At 33.7% G+C, this 24,059-nt stretch overlaps 1 protein-coding gene across 1 annotated transcript in view; it reads right to left on the bottom strand.

Moving 5' to 3' along the window:
• The window catches only part of Lim1 (LIM homeobox 1), a 93,235-nt gene that overhangs the window by 58,128 nt on the left and 11,048 nt on the right, over positions 1 to 24,059 (bottom strand). Inside the window, exon 2 of the mRNA XM_008196717.3 lies at positions 2,368 to 2,585. The gene's annotated coding sequence lies outside the window, so the exon portion shown is untranslated. The remainder of the gene's footprint in view (positions 1 to 2,367; positions 2,586 to 24,059) is intronic.

Raw genomic sequence — 24,059 nt, 5'->3', positions numbered from 1 at the left:
TTACCCAAAGACGAATGACGTCATAAATGTTAGTATTGTGTCAAAATGTATAACTTAAAAAAATAAAATCGACCTGTTTAAGAAATATTTTGGAAAATGACTAATAACAAAGATACAGTAAAACCAACGGACACCGATGGGGAATCTTTATTAAGTGTCCGTTGTGCAGAGGTGTCCACTAATGGGAGGTTGGAAATTTTAATATAAGTTTTGTAAAGTTCTTATAAAAATGTCCGTTGTGTAGAGGGAGGTTCCATTGTATGAATTGTGAGCGGTACTTTTAGTTCAGTTTGGATGAACATATGCTATAATCTTCTCTTTCAAATGTCATAATTATGGTTTTGTAATAGATTGTTTTATTTTAATGTTATTAGACGATTTTTTTATAACAGAAATTTTATGAACAGTGAATAATTCAGTGAAATGAAATAAGACTATCAATCGTTTTTTCTCTACAAGTCTACAAACTATTTAAGATCAAGAGGATTTTATTAGGTATACAAAAATGTTAAAATAGTGGTTCCTTCTGGTTGTTGGGTTTAATGGTGTTTCTATTTTAAAATAACGATTAAATAAATTATATACGTTTGCGTCATTATTAGACTACCGTAAAAATTTTATTAATTTAATATCACTTCCTGAAAAAAAATCAAAAGCTTTTAAAGATTATTACCCTCAATGTCCCGTCCGCAACAAAGTTGACTTTAGTAAGTATTATTATTTACACTAAATACAGGGTGTTTCACATAACTTTACGAGGCCTGCTCCTAATGTCCGCACCCAAATGTACAAAAAATCACAAAACACTAGATACAAAAAATACACATTTAATTATTTATTTTGGGAAACCCATCACAGTATAATTGTCAGACCAATGACTGTTTCATTAATAATCGTAAATTGCTGTTTTTCACAAACAATTATTCGTGTTCTATCAAAAAGCGGTATCAATATCATGCTAATCTATTCTTTTTAATCACTAACTAACTAAAAACGTTGTAATTTTTTGAAGGGGTGTACAAGCTAGAAATTTTTCAAAATTTGTAATCGAGTTCGTATCGGAATATGTATTGCTGGTGGCATTTTAAAGGAGCAGGCCTAGTAAAATTATGTGAAACACTCTGTGTAATGTATTTTCAACTTTTGAGTTTAAAGAGAACTTTTTATTTTATTATTTTTTTAATAACATAGTACATTCTACATAAAAGGTATAAATAATCTAAAGTTCAAGTTTTTCTAAAGATATACAGAGTCAGTTTAAATTTACGCACAGTATTAATATCTACGTTAATTTTCCAAAAAATTCTCCAACAAGTCGACTTTATCTTTGTAAATGCCTAAATTTGATCATTATTCTAAAATTTATGACGTTTAGGTTCTTGAGTTTATGTGCAACTTTATTTTTTTAAAATGACAACCAAATGATACTTAGTACAATCCTTTATCTTTCTAGTAAATACAAAAAAATAAACAAGTTCTAAAAAAATACCCAAACAAAAAACGTAATTTTTGCGTTATTTGTAAGGATTTGGATTTATCAGAAACTTAAGAAAACATTTTTAGTTTTTCGACTACAACTCTATGACCACTTAGGGTTCATATCTATTTTCTTTCTTTTAAGCTGACTGAATTTATTTTTTTATTCGTAGTTTTGGTATAATCAACTTTTAAAAAAGTATGTTTTAACAAAAAAATCAAATTACCAATTTCAAAAACTAAGCAGAATCGACCAAAAAAAGTTAAAAGTTACGTCCAAAAACAAGGTGTTTCATTAAAAAAAAAACATGTTTGTATCGTTATTTCTTTTTTCTTTGTGGTGCAGGGTGTTCGAAACTATAACTTTTATTTAGCATTTAATTTAAAAGCGTTAATTTTTCGAAAAACAACCGTTATTTCCCCCCGCCCTTCGCGTGGGCCAAAAAGGTCATCATTCATCCGGCGATGACTGATGCCTGTCTATTTGTTACACGTCAAGAGTGCCAAGATTGGTTGCGCCCCGCTGCTAAGAAGTCGTCAGGGCCTACTGCGATATAGCCTTCGTCCGAAACAAAGGAACGTCGCATCCCGAAAATTTCACCAGAGACGTCTCTTTTTTTTATTCACTTTGCCATCCCGGAATTTTTATTACCGAATGGGAGAGAGGGACGAGCGCGGCGAGTTAATAACTTCGAGTTCGCCAAGGATCATCATTCATGGGACCGCGACACGCCCACTTCTCTGTTTCAACGTTCATCTGTTTTCGAGGCATACCTTGATACCAAACCACAAACATGACAAAACTATAGATTCGAATGTTGATGGTTTTCGGATTGGTTCGGGCGATAGTGACACGAGTTGGGCGCCATACAACGTGAAATTGACACTTACCGTTGATTTTTTCTCATGGTTTCAAGTTTTTGGTTGAGGAACGTTGGAGCTATCTATAGAGTTTGTGATTTCTGTGACGGTCGGTGGCGATTTTTCCGGTGCCCGGCCGTCTTGATGCGTTCAGACCATGAGAGATAATGGCCAAACTCCCCGACGTTCTTCTGTTTTCGTCCCAGCACCGCCTCTGCTTCTTTATAATAGACGGTTCGATGGCAGACCTGTAATTAGTAGGCTATGAATATTTTTGAGCTTATTAGATTAGAGGTGGGGCGAGTCCTGATTACAAAACACTCTTTTCCATCAACATAAACTATAGCGTGGGCGAAAAATTCCAGATTTTTTTTGTTTTTGAAAAGCTATGTTTGGTGGCACGAGTTGTCTCTATTTTTTTTCTCCTTCTGGATATTTCGTTTTTCGGGATAATAGTAGGTTGTCAAAGGAGGTAGGTTGGCATGACTGTGATTATAGTGGTTTGAAGTTGGCACGCGCTCACGCTATGCGATTTTCCTGTAACAACTGGATCTCCGATTACGTAAACCGGAAGTTGAAAGTTGACTTTTACACGATTTTTTCGGCGATTGCGTGATGAAAATTGTGGGAAGAGCCGCTCTGTTATTATCGCTAAGTCGGGACGTAATTTGATAACGAGAAAGGCCACCTACGAATAGTATTTCAAGCTCTCTAAAAACTTATCAATTAATTATTATTTTCCTAAAATTAAGTCAAACGCCGGAATAAATTGGACTGTCAATTAATAGATTAGCAAAGTAGAAAAAAATAAAATTAAACGTAGAAGCAAACTATAAGAAGAACATCATCAGTTTTAATGTCAACAAACAAAAAGTGTCTCTCCCAGGGAATCTTTCAAATTTTGTATTCTGTTAAAGAAAACGTAAAGACTTTTGTCTTTTGAAATGAACAAAAAATAGCCAAATGTTTACTAGAATCTCTTATAGTAATTAGTTCGGATTATAGAGGTTTGACTGTGTTACCTATAAATAATTTCGCATTTGTTTTTCGACTCCTGTTAACATTTTGGTGAGAAAAATGATTACAATAAGGAATCTGGTCTTAAATGGAGGGTTCAAGGAAATCATCAGTAGTTAGTATGAGCAGATATGAAGAAAATAATAGTTATTTATTTAACGAGTTTAAATTTAAATCGGACGTTCACGAGTGGATTATCATCCCCATTTATACGATAACGAGTTGAATACAACATTTTATTCCTTCAATAATACTCAACAAGACTTAAAATTGCTTTAAATCTGTTAAAAAAATCTAACGTTTGGTATTGAGAAATGACAAACAGTCGTCAAAACTGCCTTACACAGGAGAAATACCGGAAATTTTGACAGCAGCGAGGAATAAAATAAATAAGCATTTTTAGAGAATAATTCTTCTATAAGAATAATACAGTAAAACTTGCACAAGAGAAAAATAAAACCTTTATTGGCTTCTAAATAAGTTAACAATGTAGCGACTTCTGAACCAAATTTAACTTATTGGCTTCTGAACCCTCCAAATGTTGGTTAGAATGTAGCTTTCTTCATTAATTTTGATTATTTTTTTCAAAAGTGTTTTGTTGAAAAAAAGCCTTTAACACATTTTATTACCTTTACCGTTCTCTATAGATTGTAAATGATTAAGAAATAAAAAAAGAGAAATAAAAGTTTATGTAACATAATTATTGTGTATTAATATCTAATTATTTTGATTTTTTGAACGCATTTGAAAATTTCGCTTAAGTCTCTGGTCATAAAACAATTAAAGCCTTCAGGACATAGATAAGCAGGTGCAATCGACTTTTGAAGTTGCAAATATCAGATTTTTAAGAATCTACAATGAAATATAATAATTATTTTTTTACTATTGTATATCTAGAAATACTGTCATTATCAAACATACAGGCTGCTCAAAAACTGGCGCACCAGTTTTTGAGCACGCTGTACATAAACAGGTGAAATGAATTTTAGCAATACCTTTTAATTATTTTAGTTATTGTGGTACGAACAAAACTCAAGAACAAAACCAATTTTTTAACGATCGAAATGATAAATGATGATTTTCCAATTTTCCATCAACATAAAGAATGAATCATTTCGATTTTACTGCCACGGTGTATAATTATGTTTTCTGATGCTGATAACATCAACAACCAAAAAATTCCAATTTACTATTCATAACAAAACTACAATCAAACGTCAAAACCATGGAGCATAAAATTAGAAGAAAAATGTATTAAATCGATTAGATTCTCCTAATCGTAAATAATGAATAGAAAAATGTGTAGGTAACAAATTGCTTTGATCAACAACACGTCGATTTGAATTAACCATTTCTACAATAATAATAAAAATGTCTGCGTAATTATTTTTCCAACTTTGTGAATTTTACAACTATTTACCAACCCCTTTGCGTGTTTAAATTTAAACGAAAAAATTGTTGATTTTTCCCTCCGTAGCTACATTTCATAAATTCCGATTCTCGCGAGTTCATCTTTGAATTTTTGATGAGTCTAAAAATTAATTTCGCGCTTTCTGCGAGAACCACCAATCTCTCTTGCTCTCGAATATTTTCCTTGCCATTACCTCCCCCTTTGCACCGTCACGTCACGTAAAGAGGGCTCTGGGAATATTTTCTTTATGCAGTCTAATAGAAATAAAAAGTGCGGCCATCTCCTCGAGCGATTTCTTCCAGACGCGCCGTCTCATTGGACGAGAAAACTCTCACGGAAAATTGATTTTCGTGACGTCAGAACGACACACGAAAAGTACACCCCAACCCCTTGTTTTCCAAAACCGGACAAGAATCGTCCTTCTTAACGAAAAATCGCGATTTTTGCACAATTGGCGAAATTTTTTTCGGATTTTTTTTGACGAAGGGGTTGGAGTTGAGGTCTGGGACGGAAACGACGCCTGACATCGGCTCTTTCGCACACTATTTTATCGTTTCAGCTGTTTCCAGGCAACCGACGATACGCTTCGGTCGTAGTCATGACGACACGCGCCGGCCTGAAACTGAAACGCGACCCTGTCCCTGAATATTTCAGGTTTTTCAGAAAGAAAATCCAAACTCGTGGAAAATTTTTGTTTGGGTTCCAGGCCCACAAATTGAATTCTTTTTTAAAATCGGGTAAGAAATTGATTATCGAAGCCGTGGCGTCATTATCAAACCATGACGGCCTCGGCCGCCAACCATCCGATTTAAACGATTAATTCGTTGACAATCTAATCGCATCAATTACGGTTGAATTTTTTTCCACAATTCGAAGAGGCACCTCTTTGAAAGTGTCGCCGGTGATTTGGTATTTTTCCGTGTAATACAGTCGGTTAGGTTTCGTGTCCCGAGGCGATTCCATTTTGTTTGCAACAATGGCGATGCACAGCACCGCACGATGCTAATAATAATAATGATAATAAGGAAAAAACCGCAAAAACATAACTGTTGTAATAATAAATCCAAAGAAGAAAATTCCCACGCGAGTCATTGTGTTCTTTTATTTAGCGTTACGATATACTTTCTTTGAAGGAATCGTATCGATTCCCGATGTATAAACCACATCTAATCTATCTTTTGAATTGCGAACAATGTGACAGCCCGAGACGCGACAACATACACTCAACGAAGAAGAAGACGAAAAAAAAAAATAATACGACGAAGAGGGAATCAATTTCGTTGGCACAATGCATCAGTGAGATGCAAAAAGTATTTTTTTCTGTCAATGAGTAGGAAAAAGATTAGATATCGAGCTTGGCGCCGTTTTGAAATTCATGCAACAAAGAGTTCGCGGATAATTTGCCGATTAGAAACGTCCATTGTGTAAGATTTATCGTGTGAAACTGGCGCCTAATATCGGCGATTATTCAATTAAAATTGGTACGCGTCTTGTATGGTGGTAGATGCACCTTAACACCACACACGATGAAATCGTTTTTTTTTTAAATTTAATTGATAAAAACTTACACACTTCTATGCCAAAAATTTTTAAGACTGAATTGAACTTACTAATTCAATATACTTTCCAAACAAAGAGTCGATTGTTCGCGAAATTTCGTCAAAAATTAACCCAAAATTTTGGAAAAAAACGCCGTTTCTTCGCAAAATTTTGATAAAACAAGGTGAATCACGAAATTGGGTCAAAAATTTTAAATTATCTAACGCATTTTCATTTTATTGGTTGCCATTTTTCACTCAGAAAAATCTGAAAAATCGAGTCCAAATTCAAAAATGGTGTAATTTTTGCATATTTTTGACCTAAAAACTCAATTAAATCGTGAAATGTCAGAAATTATCTAAAAAATCGCTGAACTGGGTCCAAAATCTTGATATACTTATTTTTTTTTTTTCAAGCTGCTCTTAAGGTTGTGAGCAGAACGTAAGATTTTTTTAAATCGGAATGATTAATAATTAAATTACATGGGTCAAAAATGACGTAATTTTTCATTTTTGAGCATTTTAGCACATTGTCTTAACAGAAATATAATAATTTTGAAAATACCTATACTATTTCAACGTGATTGCATTCTACCTTTTTATAAAGTAAAAAGTTCCAGTAATGGATAACTAGAAGTTTAATAAACGATTTGTATTGTTCTGTACTTTTCGCTAGATTTTCAGAAGAAATTAATTATTTGAAAATGACTAGTACCTGACTGGAAGTTTCTATTTATTCATTATTCTTCATCAATTTATAACCTTTTACACGAATTATCCAAACCAAATGTCCTAATTGCCTTACACTCGATTCGACTCTGTAGATAAGTTTGGATCAACAAAAGCAAGAAACCTACTTACAATTTAAATTTTTCTAATAGACGTTGAGGCAAAGCCTACCTACGCTAATTAGTTTTTGATCATGGTCATTCATTGTCTTTATTAGCTCATTAGAATTACAGAGAGAATTGTAGAGTGTAGATAGCTTTTTAATGAATCCTGTACCCCCTACGATTTTTACCTTTCATCTTTCTTACTTTTTACACACCAAACGTAAATCAAAGATGAACGAACTCCCTTTGAAGCATGTTCTGTGATTTCTAAAATACCTACTTCGATGTAAAGCGAGAAGTTACATAGAGAGAAAGGAGATAGTGAAGGAGGAAATACCGCAAAGGAAGGCAAACATTTCGGACCAAACACCTACCATCTCAAAGCCATACAAGGAAGTAAACGACATAGAGGTGGAAAGTAAAACGGAGAACGTAATGAACACTGATAAGAATAATAACGATGACAAAACCACGAAAACCAGAATAAATGGAGAAAAATATAGACAACCATTAAGAAAATGGAAAGAAACTGAACAACCTTAAAGAACTAAAGCAAGAAAAGGGAAGAATAAAAAACGGTGGAATGTCATGAAAAAAAAAAGGATACTACCACAGGGTTCAACCCCAAACTATCAAAAACTGTAGAAAGGATAAAGAAGGAAAGAATTCTACTGATACATTAGCGGAAGAACAACCGTTAAAATTCAGCAGAATGGACCATTCGAAAAAAATATACATATAATATCTAAACATGGTAAGAACAAGCCAAATGTGTAAAATGACATATACAGCGTGTATATCTCGCTTCCCACCGGAAAGGTGCAAACAGTTTAGGCAATTCTGAAGTTAAAGTTCCTTTAGAAAAAAATTGTAGCTCTCTGCGTTTGGGGTATAAGAACGTTTGAAAATAGCCAATCACAAAACAAAAAAAGAACTACGGGAACAAAACACGTTGCTAGGAAATCAAAAATAGGTGAACTGGACAATAAAATTGTGCACTTAAGTTATTTTTCATTTCTCAGTCTCCTGGGAGACTGCTTCTGAGATTGGTCACTTTGAAACCACTGTATCTCCCAAACGAAGAAAGAAAATAAATCTCGAGATAAAAAGTTTAAGCATAAAAGGAAATACGGCAATGCCATCGAGGAAATTCAAAAAGATCAAAAAGAGGTAAGAAACGAAAGAAAAACTGAAGAAAACAAAAGCTTGAAGAATGACAACAAAAAGGAAGTAGTAGAACTACTAGTAGAAGTCGCAGAACTGAAGTTTTAGAATGCTAGATTTGGACAAACAGACAGAAGAACCAAAGAAATAAAAGTGTCAAAACAAGGGAATACGACAAAAAGGAAAAGACAAAACCTCAGACAAAAGGGAAAAAACCCAGACAAAAATTATAAATTAAGAGACGGCAGCAAAAGAACGGAGAGTTCTAATCAGAAAAAGCAAACAGAATATAAATACGAATACATTTCTTATTGTGTTATGTCTGTAAAATTTGGTTACGCTTTTGTTCTTTATTTATCATTCATATTCTAACAAACTTGTTTTTAAACGTTAACGTTTATCTACGTTTTATTTTTTTCCAATTTTTATTATGTCAAAAAAGTGTCATATTATTGCCAAAGATTAAAAAAACAATGACGAAGGGCCACTTATTGCTTGCGAGTGTTGGGTCAGTCGCCCAACAGCTCGTTTTTCATAATTTTTTCATTCAAAAATGTGATTTCATGCTTTGATTAGGTTAGCGCGAAAGCTCTTCTCTTGGAAGTCCGAGCTTCTGTTAATTTTTTCTTCTTTCTTTTTCGATTTGTCGGTTGCAAAATGGCGTCGGCCGCATTCCTAACGAAATCGACAAGCATCTCGTCGTCGTGGTGAAATTAACAACTGGCGATCGCCCCGAGCCAACTTCGATATTGTGACATTAGCGGCCGTAACTATGATTTATATCTAGTGGTCTGCGGTACTGTGGGGCCGGTCACCGCTCTCTTTCTCTCTCTTTCTCTTTCGATGAAATATGTTCGGTAGTTGTTGTACGAAATTGACCTTTGCACTCCCCCTCATGCCTTTGAAAAAATCCCAAGGATGGCTCAATTTTTGAAAGCTCGAAAAGAAGAGATTCGCCTTTTGTTTGCTCCGTCAAAATCGGATTCGGTTCGGTCGCAGTGGGCGATTGGCGACGCTCGGATGTTCCACGGCCACCTTGCATGCGGCGATCGCCTGTGTATGACTGGCTGTTTTCTATTGTTCGTGGTGCACATCAAGTGTTCCTCTCGTGTTCCTGCGAAGGTGAGGTGACGAAGCATATAGTGTGTACCACGGGAACGTAATTAATCGTCGTGCTGTTTGGGAGCTTGATATTTTGACCGTGAAAAATAATAAAAGAAGCTTTTGTGCAATGATGATGATGACGATGAGATCGAAACGTACGATCATGATGTGGCGTGTGATGGATAGATGGAACGAAAAAAATATATTGGATTTTAGGTCGCCACTCATATGGACAATTGATGGGAATTTTCTTGCGGTTTTCTATCAACTTCCGACTAATAACTTTCAATACCCTTTCGTTTGTTTTATTGTTGCTTCTTTTCAAAATGCTTGTTCTTTTTAAGACAAAAATTGTTTTTATTTCAATTTAATTTTTTGATTCTGTGACCTGACCTGACTTACGTTTGATGTTTGTTATTCCAAATGATATTTCTTGCAATTTTCTGGAGAGATTTAAAAAAGAAAAGAATCGCGCTGTATCATCGAATTCAATGAAAATTTTCCAAATAAACAGTCATGATTTAGCGTCCCGCGTCCGGGTTAACGTCCCGCTGATGTCCAGCACAGTGAAACGGTCAACACATGTATTTTTAATGACCCACAATATTTATTAGGTAATTAAAATAATCTGGGGCAGCTAAAACGGCCGTTAAACGTCCACCGTTTAAATCAACCTTTTATATCATCTGGGCATTAACACCAGGATTTAGGATTTGTCACCGTCGTCGTCAGCGCGGTAAAAAATTACAACCGAAACACTCACTCTCACCAAATTGAGACATTAATAAGTCAATTAAAAATAAAAGCAGCGCGCATCACAACACGCTGAATAAAGTCCGTGTTTGTTTTCGTTCCTTTTTTTTATTTCCTACTTTTCGACTTGTAGTTTTTATTTTCGAGTTCATTAACGGCGTTAATGTTGACGTACAAACAGTAAGCTCTCTTGTTTTATATACATATATAGGAGTTTATTAATGATGACCGTAGCGCGTTTCATTTATAAAGAACCGTCATTATTACTATCCAATTTAAAACGTATTAAGGCGGAATTAAATGAAGATAATAATGATGTTGGAAAAAAATTTACAAGAAGTGACGTGCTTCCGGCAAATCTTCCCTACAATCAATACCACGAGATGTCGCCCGAGAAGCTGATTTATGACAGACAAACCAGAAACAAACCACAACATTTCAGACACGTGTCAAACTCTCACTGATAACATAAAAAACACAAACTATATCACATTACATTTATACGTTCGCCGATAAAGAAGAATCGTACATTTGTGGGGTGGCTCGTTTGAATTAGGGTGGATTTATTCGATTACTAATCGTGAAAACACATTCGTCTCCAAATCGTTTCACACCTTCGAAACAAGATTAAAATGAACAACCACCGGATACAAAAGAAGCGAAAAAAAGGATTTTTCGTTTGCCTAACCGTGCGTGTAACATTTTACAAAATAAGAAAGGCAGCACGATCTTATCTCGAAAAATCAGCAGTGGTTGCACTTTACGTGACTCGAGAGAAAAAATTGTTTGGCTAATGCTCTGATTACAATCGGGATCATGTATCTATCGCTGACTTAATTAAATTAATCTCTAATTGTTACGAAAAAATAATGACAAGACATTACATAAACCAAAAATGCCACTCATTTCGCTTTTGCGAATGTTTCCCGGCCGGCTTGTCCGTCAAATGCCTCCTCGATGTGAGAATCAGTCATTTGTTCTTGACGTACTAGTTTCGGGGGTTTTATGGGGGCACACACACACGAGATCGCAGATAGAGCCCGAGCAAGTGTGTCTGACGTGACCAAAGCCTTTCGTTTTTCGATTAACCGGCACGAAAACCAATCTATGTGTGTTTGCATGACAGCTCAACGAACATCAACCTTTTCGAAAGATAGAGAGAAACCAAAAAAAATATATTTTTTTTCGCTCGAACGAATCAAATCGGAATAATCGGGCCACGTGTCGGTTATGTCAACATTTACGACACCCCGGACTGCGACTCGGGAGACACAACGACAATGGGGTAATTGGAGAAACCCGTTAAATATTTAAATAGAGACGACGAGTATTTGCCGAAACCTTACGCTCGACGCTTTGTTTCGACAACAAAATAACACGATTCCGAGGGGTTGACGAAAAAGAAAAAACAGGGTGGTGGAAACGAAGCACCCACTGGAAGCTATGGACGAAAAAACTGAACCGTTTTCAAACGGTTTGCTCAATTCATGATTGAATAATTAATGTTACATAAATATTTTAAATGATAATGATCGCGAATAAAATCATATGATGGATTTATTACCTAGTTATGGCGTTTACAATTTAAATAAACATGTCTCTTGTGATTTATTAGGGGAGGTAACTGAAATGGTTCTCAGGTGATCATTATCAGAAATGGGTGTTAATAATTATGAGACTATTTATTGATGACTGGCTTAAATTTACCATAATTTCAATTAATTTAAATAATATGTAAAAAACTGTTTAATTTTTGGCCCTAAAAAGCCATTGTTAACTAATTATTAATTACAATCACTTACTTTCATAGCGAGTGAAGTAATTAATTACTTGCTCTTCAATTGCATTTTAGTGCAATTACTCGTTTCATTCCAGTTTCAACTACCTACATATTCACGGATACATTCTTCAAATACTTATTTAATATAATGAACGAATTTCTTAAAAAAAAAAGTAATTAATAACCCTCACTATTAATTTATTGCACGAACAAACAGTAGGTATAGCAAGTAAGTGCCTTTAATAGTTAAGAGTAACCAAAGAGTTGTTTACATTTTTTCGTTAACCACAAACTCTTTTTTGTACTATCTTTAGCTTCAATTTTGATTTTGAGGATTATTATATTTACTATAAATTTAAATGCAATAAAAACGGTAGAAATCCGGTATTTCACCTATGGATAACTTAAAAGTAATAAAGTGTAATGTGAGAAACGCAATTTTTTGCATTTTTTATATGCCAACGGTGTCCAAGAACGGGTCGCCAGGAGCCACAGTAATTGTACCTCAATGGACTGTTTTATTAACTTAGAAACCCCATAAAGCAGGAATTAAGTTTTTAAACGCCAAAATCACAAAAAGAGTTACTTTATGAAATTTTTTTTAGACAAAGTAATTCATAATACAGACTTATCCAGAAAAATTGAGTCTGTTGGCAACAGATGTGAAAGTATATTTTGTTCGTAATTTGCAACACTGGAACCAGATTCTTTTTTTTTTGACATTTATTCAACGTACAACGTACAACCTCACAAGATAGTTGAATTGTTGTTAACTGATTTTGTAAATTTGAATTCTGTATTGCCAACAGACATAGTATTTCTGGATCAGTCTGTAGATAAGTAGTATTGATGTTAACAGATTGTCAACGAAAAAAAAAAGTATAGATGTATAACTGTCATGGTGGCAACAGCTAAAATTAACGTTTTAATACTGACCAAAAAAGTCGAATAATTTATGCTCTTAATGTGGTAATTGTTGATAAATCTTTGACTAGTTATAGAAAAAGATCAACAATAGACACATCAGTCGACGATAGCTTTATTTCTGGAACGTCATAAATATAATTGAGAACCTTTGTCTATTTTTTCTCTATAGTATACAGGGATGCTCAAAAACTGGCGCACCAACACAGTGGTACGTTGTTGAGAAGCATGTGTGCATCACGGGAAAAATCGTGAAAAAATTCCTAGAGTCATATTTTAAAAAATCTGTTGATACAAACTTATTTTGTTAACTTCTTCAGTTTTCATTATTTTTTTAATATTTATATATTTCACACTAAGTAATCGTTCCCTAACACAACGATGAATAACTATTTTTAAATTTACCATCAGACTTCAGCAGTTTTTTTGATTAAAAAAAAATAAAATTTACAAAAAAAATCACAGTTTGTAAATGTGCCAACACTGGGAATTATTTCCTAGGAAACCGTTTCAAAAATAATTTATTTTTATTGTTGATCAAATTCTATTGCGATCACGACTATTAGACAACGTTGCCACATATCATTTATTTAAAATTCGTTATTTATCAATAACTTTAATGCAAAGAGTTTTTTTACTATTTTTACCTTTATATGTAAGCAATTCTTTACCACACTCCATTGAGTTGGTGCCCCGGTTTTTGAGCACCCGGTATGTATTTAGTCAAACTATTAGTCAAGCACAAACACTGTCCTTTTTTTATGTGTTGGAAAAGTTTAACATCAAATTGTAAAACCATCCTGATGTCTTGTTCTGTTCCTTCCATTCGCTACGTTTGAGCCAACGATTAGTTCTGTTGGTCAAATTTTGTCCTTTTTTTAAGAGGTTGGGGAGAAACCACATTAGTATTCCTTCCGGCCTAAAGTAACCTTTCCTTGTCCTTTTTTTGCGGGGAAATCTGGAACTACATTTCAGCATAACTTCGAAAGCTCCTTGATTTCATTACTGTTCTTATGCGTTTTTGATCTTTCTTTTTTTTTTTCAACTGTGTTCTCGCTTCGTAGCATATCATTACAATATGTATCCCTGTACGTCTATATTTACTTTTCGTTTGCTTTTCTAAGAGTTTTCTTTGTTCTTACCATCTTAGACAGTCTAGAAACGACTCAGTAATAATTGGGGTATTTAATGCTACAAAGAAATAAATCCAATTTTAAATATAGCCACGTATGTAATAAAATTCTCTCTTTAAAATGCAATAACTGGTTTTGCAATAAACTAGTTTATTTAGATGTTATTAAACAATTTTGTTATAACACCGAACATTTGTTCAGTGCAATAATGAGATAAGTCCACCAATTAATTTAAAGGGAAAGTATTGTCAGCATTTCATTTTACGTATTTTCCAGAAATTTGAAGACAATATTGTTACCATCGGGAAGTTAGTGACAATATATTTAAAGAGGTAGTTTTTATTAAACAAAAATGTTAAAATAGTGGTTCTGGATCTTGCGTTTTCATTTAAAAATAACAACTAAGAAAATTATATAATATTTCTTTCACTCGAAAAGACTACTGTAAAAATTTCATTAATTTATGACTACTTCCTGAGGGAGAAAGCAAAACAAAAATAAAAACTTTAAAGAGCTGCTACCCTTAGTGTCCCGTTCGCAAGAACGCCGACTTTATTAAGATATTTATTTTGTTTACTTACATTTAAAAATAATCTGTTTTCAAATTTAGAGCTTAAAGAAAACAATTTTTTTATCATGAGTTTTCGGACTACAAGTTATGAAGAAGAAAAAATGCATTATTAATATTGATTGGACAACACCTTATTTTTATTAAATTTTTATTTAATTATTTTTCAAACAAAATTTTACAATGTTCTAACTATGTTATTGTATAGTTTACATTGTCTTTTAGTCATTATCTAAAAACCATGCCACTCCAACATAAAACAGATCTGCAAAATACCAGCAAATTTGGGACCTTCGTAACTAAAATTCGTCAAAATGGACTTATTTCGTTATTCGGAAGTAAAATTACCGTTGGGGGCGCCACTGAGCTAGGTTGAAAACAGTAACCATAAATGGCGGGAAAATGTTTATTCGGATATTTTGAGCGTTGTACGAATTTTGGGGCTTCACAATTATTACATTGCCTATGCGGAATGATTATTGCATCTTTGATGCAAGAAACTTATGTTGACAAATGAGAGATGACGAGGAAAACACGAATAACAAAGGACTGTTTGGTTCACTTTCTTTATTGGAAAATTATTACAAAGACATTGAAAAGCCTACCTTTTGGCATAATTTACGTTTAAATGTTTCAGCAGTTGTTAATCTTTATTGTAGTTTTGTAGATTTACCGCAGCATTTCATGATTTTTTCAGTGGAAAATTCTAACCTAAAATTCATAACACTTCACTAATTTATTGGTTTCTTGAGCCAAACTTTGTGTTCGCTGTGATCAATTACTTATAATCTTTAATTAGACAACTGTTTGATAACACTTTGTAATCAAAATTTAAATATTTTTCAATTTTTATCCACTTTCAAGTTCCAACAATAAACACTTTATACCACGAAAAACTACAGAACCAAAGTCAACGCTAGTATTTACCACCACGTACTTTTAAAGTAATTCTTTCTATTGTAAATAATTAACACTATACACGCAAAATTGTTGAACAATTCATTAAATGTCAGTTAAATGTGGCATTACGAAAATTTCTTTACTGTTTTCGACATAATTCAAAAGACATCACCAGAGGGCGTCTAGTTAATTTTATTTCCGAATAGTACTGAACACCTCAATTATTGACTTCTCCGTCTTGTTATCCATTTTTCAGTTTCACAATGTAGGTAGATAAACAATTATCAAATTTTCTGAACTTCAGAATCTTCGGATAACTGGAAGAAGTTCCTATTTCTGTTATTATCTAATCGATTCTTTCATGTCTTTTGTTTTCTGTAGACGATTTGAATCGCATATTTTGAATTTTAAACAAGTAGTAATGAATTTACTATACAAGTAATTGTAATTCATCACATGTTGTCGAATAATTGTGACATCACTGTTCGGCGTGTTGTACAAATTAGCAGTTCCCTTCGAGTGCCCTAGTAGTTGTAAGTACATTCGCAATCAATCGAGCAATAATTTCCGTGTAACAAAAACTCGGTTGGCCCCTCTTAATAGCACAAAACTGGTCCGAGATTCATATAGCCGTCCGTAGCACAATAGAACCAACCACAGAGGAATTCTTATGGGTACATTAGTCAAGTAAATGGTTATTTATATAAAATAGGGGGGAAGTTCACCCCCTTACACGAGTTGTTATCAGGTGCCTCGCAGCGCGCTCACTCATGACCGCTGTTTCCAATTTATTTGCACAATAGTCGACACCACCCCTCTGGAATAAGGAAGGAGGAAAACGCGTATATACAAGATGTAGTATAGGGGACGATTTTATCGCTAATTTCGTTAGAAACCTGTTCGCAAAAAATTTCTACGACGAGATGCTGGGGGTGGTTTTTGAGGGTGGCTAATCTGGACGACGACGGCTGTCGGTTCCAGACATGCATGCACTTTACAGACGCACACATGGCCGACGTTGATCAAGATACGCTTGTATTGTTCCGGGTAATCTCCAGCACGCACCCTGCATCGTGTACGCATTAGGTCGTTACGCACCCGAATTATCATATAAATATGTCAAAAGCGAGAGACTATTCTGACTCGCTGAGCTATCCCACAGGACGAAAACTCGGACGAGATAAGGGTTTTTCGCAACAGCGGAATCAGCAATTGCGATTCGGGGGCGGCTGGGGGACTGAATGCGGATATTTCGCATTTTCGGGCTTGAGACACAATTATAAAGCAATTCATTACAAACAATAATTGCTGCCATACACTGCTTTATAGTACACGAATGAATTTTTTTTAAATATCCCGGTATTTTTATTTTCTGAACTATCTAAGACCGCTAGTTTCAAACAAAAACACAATTTAAATTTCTCGGTTTATACCTTGCGATTTAAAAAAATCAAAGTTTAAATGATTCTGGAAGAGTTAAACTAGTGGTAGGTATATTGAAATGATTAGTTGATCATTACTACTGTTTGTAAACTTCCAATTAAAGTTGCAGCCACCCCCACATCCCGCAACAGTTAATAAACCGTCGTGTCGTTGAAAAATCACCTTCTGGTAGCCGCCGATTTTTCGTCTTCTTTAATCGCGATGCGCTCTGCCCCATCACAAGCCAACTAGATTTACCTGGCATTGAAGCGATTGGTCGACGATATTAAAGGTGTTAACTTACGCTGTCCTGCCTCTCGTTTCGGTGGCCCCCGAAAGGAAGACACATGTTTTATAAACCGTCCCAAAGAAACGAGAAAAAAATTTCGACAATACTTTTGATAAAATCGACCTATAGGCAGAACACTTTATAAATCACACACACGCACATATTATATCGGTTTTTATTATTTCAGTAGAGATGTCTATCAGGACCGGAGTTTTAAAAGGGGTTTGAAATACAAGAAAGAAAAAAAAATTAATGAATCGGTTGTATAGGTGTATGTGTGTGCTGCATTCTTTCGATAGGTGTAAAATGACTTCCAGATCGGTTTCAACAGAGTGTGAACCTTAAGTGTAGTTGGCTGTGAGGGCTTGAATTCGTTGCACCGTTTAATTGGAGCATATGCCCGTGTCATAGCTTACTGGATTTATAGGTCTAGAATGACTCCACTAATTTTCCTTCGTCGTATTCCAACACGCCATTAATTTTTCAGTGGCGCGACCTTCGGAAGTCATCGACTTCTTGTTAATTCACGTTCGCCAAATAATCACACAAGACCGAAACTTTATACCCAAGAAGGATCAAAAGGTAATAGAGACAAAATGGATTGTTATCTATCATAAAACAGAAATAAATAATAGTCTCTTTTACCCCGGTGTATTAAAAACAAAACTGCCGCTTAAAAAACATATTAATTGTTATAAAACAACGACATACCTATACTTTAAACATGTACGTATTTATTAATAAGCATTAAACAGGGTGAGTCTATTAAAAGTATATTTCCACTCTAATAACAACACAGAAATCAGCGTTTGTTATCCGGTAAATCGGTAGGTACTTAATCTTTTTTTATATGCATTTACTATATACACAGTTCCTTATAAAAAATAATATTAATTGATTGTACTGCGGCAACTCGTATTTTGGTGACAAAATTCAATTTCTATTGTGACTGCTTTGTCATAATTAATTACAAATAAAACGGTTGAAATTCGGTAATAATCAGTTGTGAGTGAACCAAAGGTGATTTTTGCATTTTCTCAAGTGTCGACGGTGTTTTTGTATAGAGTGTGTCCAAGATCAGGCCGCCAGGAGCCACAGTAATTGTATCTCAACAGACAATTTAGAGCGCAATTTACGTGCACTTGAAAGAGGTAAAAAAACCCATAAAGTAGGAATAAATAAAAGTTATTATTATTTTTAGATAAAACCATACATCAATAAAATATTTATTTATCTAAATTCTATGATTTCTAGTGTCATTCGAAAATAAACGATACTTAAATGATGTTACTTAAAACAATACATAAAAAAATTGTTGCTAGGTCCAGAATTACGGATCTTCAATATAATTATCTTTTTGGGCACTGAAATTTGTATTACGTATTTTTTGCACAAAAAAAACATTTAGGTATAATTTGTTGCAAAAAATAATAGGTAAATAATTTTCTGTTGCGGCTTAATCTTAAAGAATGAATTATAATTAATACCAAAAGTAATTGTAGAAAAATTCTTAAAAAATTCATTCAAATTAATAGCAAATGATGCTAAATTCAGTGTAACTACTATTACTTTTTGAGATACAGTAGGTACACGAGTACTTCTATAAAAATAGCAGACTACCTAAATATCTCGCAATATAAGATTTAATTAAACAGAAATTTGTTAATTAACTTAGTTAACCACTGTAGGTAAGTGGTAGGTACTCTAAGGACAAAAGTATAAGTACCTACATAACTATCATAATAAAAATACAGCAATAGTGTTTTACAAATTTTCCTTTTTGTTTTTCTCCATAAAAAAATACCTACTATTCGTCTACAAGAGGATTGTGGTGTTGGACAGTAGAGTAATTAATAGCGCCATCACCATTATATTAAAATAAATAAACAGATAATTTGAAAATAATTAATTAGCTTTTTTATTTTGGTTAAGTGTCAGTGTGATTAAATATCCCGTCAGCTAATTGTTTCTACTGTTTAATTAGTTAATAGTTAATGAATAACTAAAGATAGTTCAATAAAAGCGAACTAACTGATGTATAGCTTGAAGAATATGGATTTTTATCACTGATTCATCTGTCTGTTCAGTGAAATAGTTAATATGTTTTTGACAAAGTTCATATTTTTATGAATAGCTACAGCTACATAATAATATATTACGTACTGTAAACTGTAAGTGCAATTTTTTCGATCGAGAATCCGATATTGGGAAACCGAAGGTACCGTGATTTCCTAAGCGTTCGAGACAAAAAAAAAACTTATAGTTTGAGGTTAGTAAGCTATTTTTAGCAGTACCTGTACAAATAAGGAAAAGTAAAAAATGTATTTTTATAAACGTCAGATTGTTGTTAAATTAAAAATTTGTGTGGTATTAGGAATACAAAACATCACTTTAAATCAACATTGGTTGCAAAATCAACGCTTCAATACTGCTCTGAAGGTATTTCAAGTGAAAATAGAAAAATGGATAATATTGAAAAAGCTGTAAGTTTTGCTTGTGCATAATTTTTCATGGAACACAATTTTTCATGGCATACGTTGGTATGTAATATTTACTTACAGACCACGGCCTGTAAGTAAACTATTATTTCAGGGTAACCATGGAAACTGGAATGATGACTTACAGAACAGGTATTGCTAAAAATAGTTTAGTGAATAGAAGCTAAAATGTAGTATGTTAAAAACTGAAAACAATTACCAAAATGAATTAAAATTTTCATAGCTAGCGAAATGCCAAATAACATAAATTGGTGAATAGTTAGTTAATCAAACGTCAATGTAAAAACAGCAATTTATAGCGTATACGAGTTCTACAATATCCACCCTCATAAATGTCAAATTAATGAAACAGTTAAATCAATTTTCCATCATATAGTCGTTCACAAGTCATCGACTATACCTTTCGAGCAAGAGACTTTTTTCCCTTGTAACATTTTCGTCGTCCATATAATATAACAAAAGCAATATTTATGCGTGTGGTCTTGCACCATTGTGCCAAGTGTCAAACAGATTCTTCCGGCTGGTTGATCTCTCATTCAACACGGTATAAAAACCCAGCAGATCACAGTCGGCTCAGGCAACGACAGCCGGGATTAACTACACCACGATATACCCACCTGTCCCACTGTTTGGAGGGATTTGGGTAACCGTATCCGAGGCCTTCTCTCAGTTTTATAACACCCTACTATACTCCCAACATAATAATACGAATAGGTATAGAGAAAAATGACCAGGCATCCGTGAAACAAGTCACTGATGCCCGGATTAATTCGAGAGACCTCCGGGTGATGGTAAAAACGACATCGTCCTGTCGTATTCTGGAGGCGGCGGCGGCGGCGGTGGCGGTGGTGGCGGCGGCATCTCTCGCGCCTCACCGAACGGCCGCGGCAAAACAGCTAATCTATATTCATAGCGCCACCGCTCTTGCCCCGCCAACCGCCGCCCCGTGACGGCTCTATCTCGCAGGCCACCTAGCGGACGCGTCGGCAAACACGGATGCTGTGGCTCGCTCACAACCAACACTTTTATCTCATCAACACTTTTCAAACTAAAAATAAAATTCTACCACCAAAACTGATCAAAATATACCTAATGTGATTGGTAAATTAAGTTTGCCACACTGAATAAAGAAAAGACAGATTCAAGAAAAAAGTCTGTTAAATGCCATTCTTAACTCGTATTTGGGCATTTGAAACAAAAAACTTAGGGCTTCCCTTAGCCGTCTTCGAAAAATGTTGGAAAATCATAAAACTCTGACACGGTTATATTTGCAGAACTTTGCAAATGCCCCTCGAAATGCCCCAAATTTTATTTGATTTAATCGAGGAGGGTTATGTTGAGTTATAACTTGTAAAGAATTTATCCATCAAAAAAAAAGATATAACTCAAAAATTATCACAGACAAATATATGAAATTTCGAGGGAAATTGGCTTCCATTTCGTGAAGAAGAAATTGAGGCTTACCATTTGGAAAAATTTGAAAAAAAAACGAATACTTCAAACTTAACGTTAAAAACTTATGGTTTTATTAACTTTTTCCAAATTTGAACCCACTGAATAATTGCCCCCAATCCTTCAATACGGTTTCAACATTAAATGATAGAGTTATCGATTTTTAAAGTGCAAATCCAAAAATCTTCAAAAAAAATACCACTATTATACAAAAATATTTTTTTACAAAAATAGGTTTTAAGTCTATTATGTTCAAAGCTTAGTTTATTAAGTTGTTAATAAAAATGTAGAAAACAATGTCAATAAGCCCGATGATTTTATCAATGAATTATAATATTGTTTAATTACGAATAAATTGGGTCAAAAATTACGTAACATATATCTTACATTTTTCACCCAAGAACATGAATGCTTACCTAATAAAATTTCGTCCCAAAACAAACATAAAAAAGATAAACCCTATGTTATTTTTGGATTTGTTAATCGGAAGTAAAATTACCGTTGGGGGCGCCACTGAGCTAGGTTGAAAACAGTAACCATAAATGGCGGGAAAATGTTTATTCGGATATTTTGAGCGTTGTACGAATTTTGAGGCTTCACAATTATTACATTGCCTATGTGGACTGATTATTGCATCTTTGATGCAAGAAACTTATGTTGACAAATGAGAGATGACGAGAAAAACACAAATAACGAATGACTATTTGGTTCACTTTCTTTATTGGAAAATTATTACAAAGACATTGCAAAGCCTACCTTTTGGCATAATTTACGTTTAAATGTATCAGCAGTTGTTAATCTTTATTGTAGTTTTGTAGATTTACCGCAGCATTTCATGATTTTTTCAGTGGAAAATTCTAACCTAAAATTCATAACACTTCACTAATTTATTGGTTTCTTGAGCCAAACTTTGTGTTCGCTGTGATCCATTACTTATAATCTTTAATTAGACAACTGTTTGATAACACTTTGTAATCAAAATTTAAATATTTTTCACTTTTTATCAACTTTCAAGTTCCAACAATAAACACTTTATACCACGAAAAGCTACAGAACCAAAGTCAACGCTAGTATTTACCACCACGTACTTTTAAAGTAATTCTTTCTATTGTAAGTAATTAACACTATACACGCAAAATTGTTGAACAATTCATTAAATGTCAGTTAAATGTGGCATTACGAAAATTTCTTTACTGTTTTCGACATAGTTCAAAAGTCATCACCAGAGGGCGTCTAGTTAATTTTATTTCCGAAATGTTTAAGTATATTTTGATATAAAAACGCAATTTTATAATGGAATTTTGCTAAGTAAGTTAAAAAAAATTCTTTCAGATTTTGCATTTTATTGACTGTCACATTTTTGTTGAGAAACGCATTTCGCAAAAATTCGTCAAAAATAAACCGAAAACTTGCTAAACTAAGTACAAAGTTTGAATCTTTATACACTTTTATATCAATTATTACAAAAAAAGCGTTGACATCGTATTTTTCAAGTTCTCAAGCACGTTTTTTTGAGATACTTTCTTAAGGATGATCTCAGAACGTACGGAGAGGAGCTGATCAAGCAAGCGCGGATTTTTAAAAGTAATAAACAAAATGTTTTCTTTACATCTGGATGTTCCTAAATTGAGTAATTACCTCGTAGGTCTGTTTGAACCTAATTTTAAGTATTTGTAACTGAGTTTAAACGAGTTAAAAAGTCGATTTACTTTACTTTTCTATTAAAAAAATTTTACGTTCAATATACATGAAACAATAGCATAACAGCAACAATAAACATAAACTTAAAAAAAAGAAAGTCATTTAAAAATAAAATAAAAAAATCTTGTTTTTCGTCACTTTACTTTTTTATCGAAAAATGGTACCTACTTTTTTGATATTTTTTTAATAGGTCTTGTATATGAGTTATTTGCAATACTTTATTTTTTTGCCGTTTGAACCTTAAGTTTTTCCATAAAAACATTAAAATTATTACGCTCTTTATCCTGATAAATATAACTTAATTAGAAATATTTAAATCGAGATAAGAACTGGTCTAAGAGGTAATAAGTTAACCTAGGAACAACATGCAATTATAAAAAAACGATTTTGTTTATTATTTTTCTTAAAAATTGAGTTTCAAATTAGTGGTTTCGCACGGCCACGTGGACGGTAAGCTGAGTATAGAGTTCAACTTTAATTTTACACGTGAATTCACTAAATTAGGTCAAAATGCCATTACTTTGCCAGTTTTTGAGCGGTTTAGCACGTTGTTCAAGAAGAGTCTCAATTTTGGGAAATTTTGTCAAAAACTCTAGAAAAATACACCAAAAAATTGCAGCAACCTGTTGAAAACAAATACCATGGTATATGGTGTATCAAAATTTTAACAAAACAGCAAATTCGACAAAAAATTATTCATTTTTATGCTTAGCGGGCATAATTTGAAAACTTTTGGATTACGCAGTTTATAACAATTTTTCGTTGAAATAAAAAGTTATTAATTGTTGAAGTTTGTTTTAAGTTTCTTTCTTTCATCTCATCCCTTGTTCCGGATCTGTACGTAGTAAGAAAAGTTGAATTTGAATTTTTAGAATCATCATTGGGGCAGAGCCTACGCTAATTAGTTTTTGATTACCACTCATGTGATCATCATCCGTTATCATCAGTTAATTGTCAAGCGTATTTCTTTCACAAAAAACGGACTAAAAATAATCCTACACCTAAAAATATTAAAATAACGTGTCCTGTTAATTTGGTAGAAAATTTTAATTTATCCTTCTAATTGAATTTTAAAATAGCAATCGCGGATTGTGTTGTGAACGCGCCTTTCTGCCGCGACTTTCCTCCTCGACTGTACAATGATTGAATCGGCATTCTGCCACGACCTGTACAAAATAGACATCGGGCGCACGGCCCGTTAATCTGCGTTACCCCGGCAACCAGGGATAGCTATC

Source organism: Tribolium castaneum, chromosome 8, assembly GCF_031307605.1.
Source record: "Tribolium castaneum strain GA2 chromosome 8, icTriCast1.1, whole genome shotgun sequence".
In the NCBI taxonomy this organism is placed as follows: Eukaryota; Metazoa; Arthropoda; class Insecta; order Coleoptera; family Tenebrionidae; genus Tribolium; species Tribolium castaneum.
The sequence above is the reverse complement of the archived record's forward strand: the minus strand, read 5'-3'. Positions and strand labels throughout refer to the sequence as shown.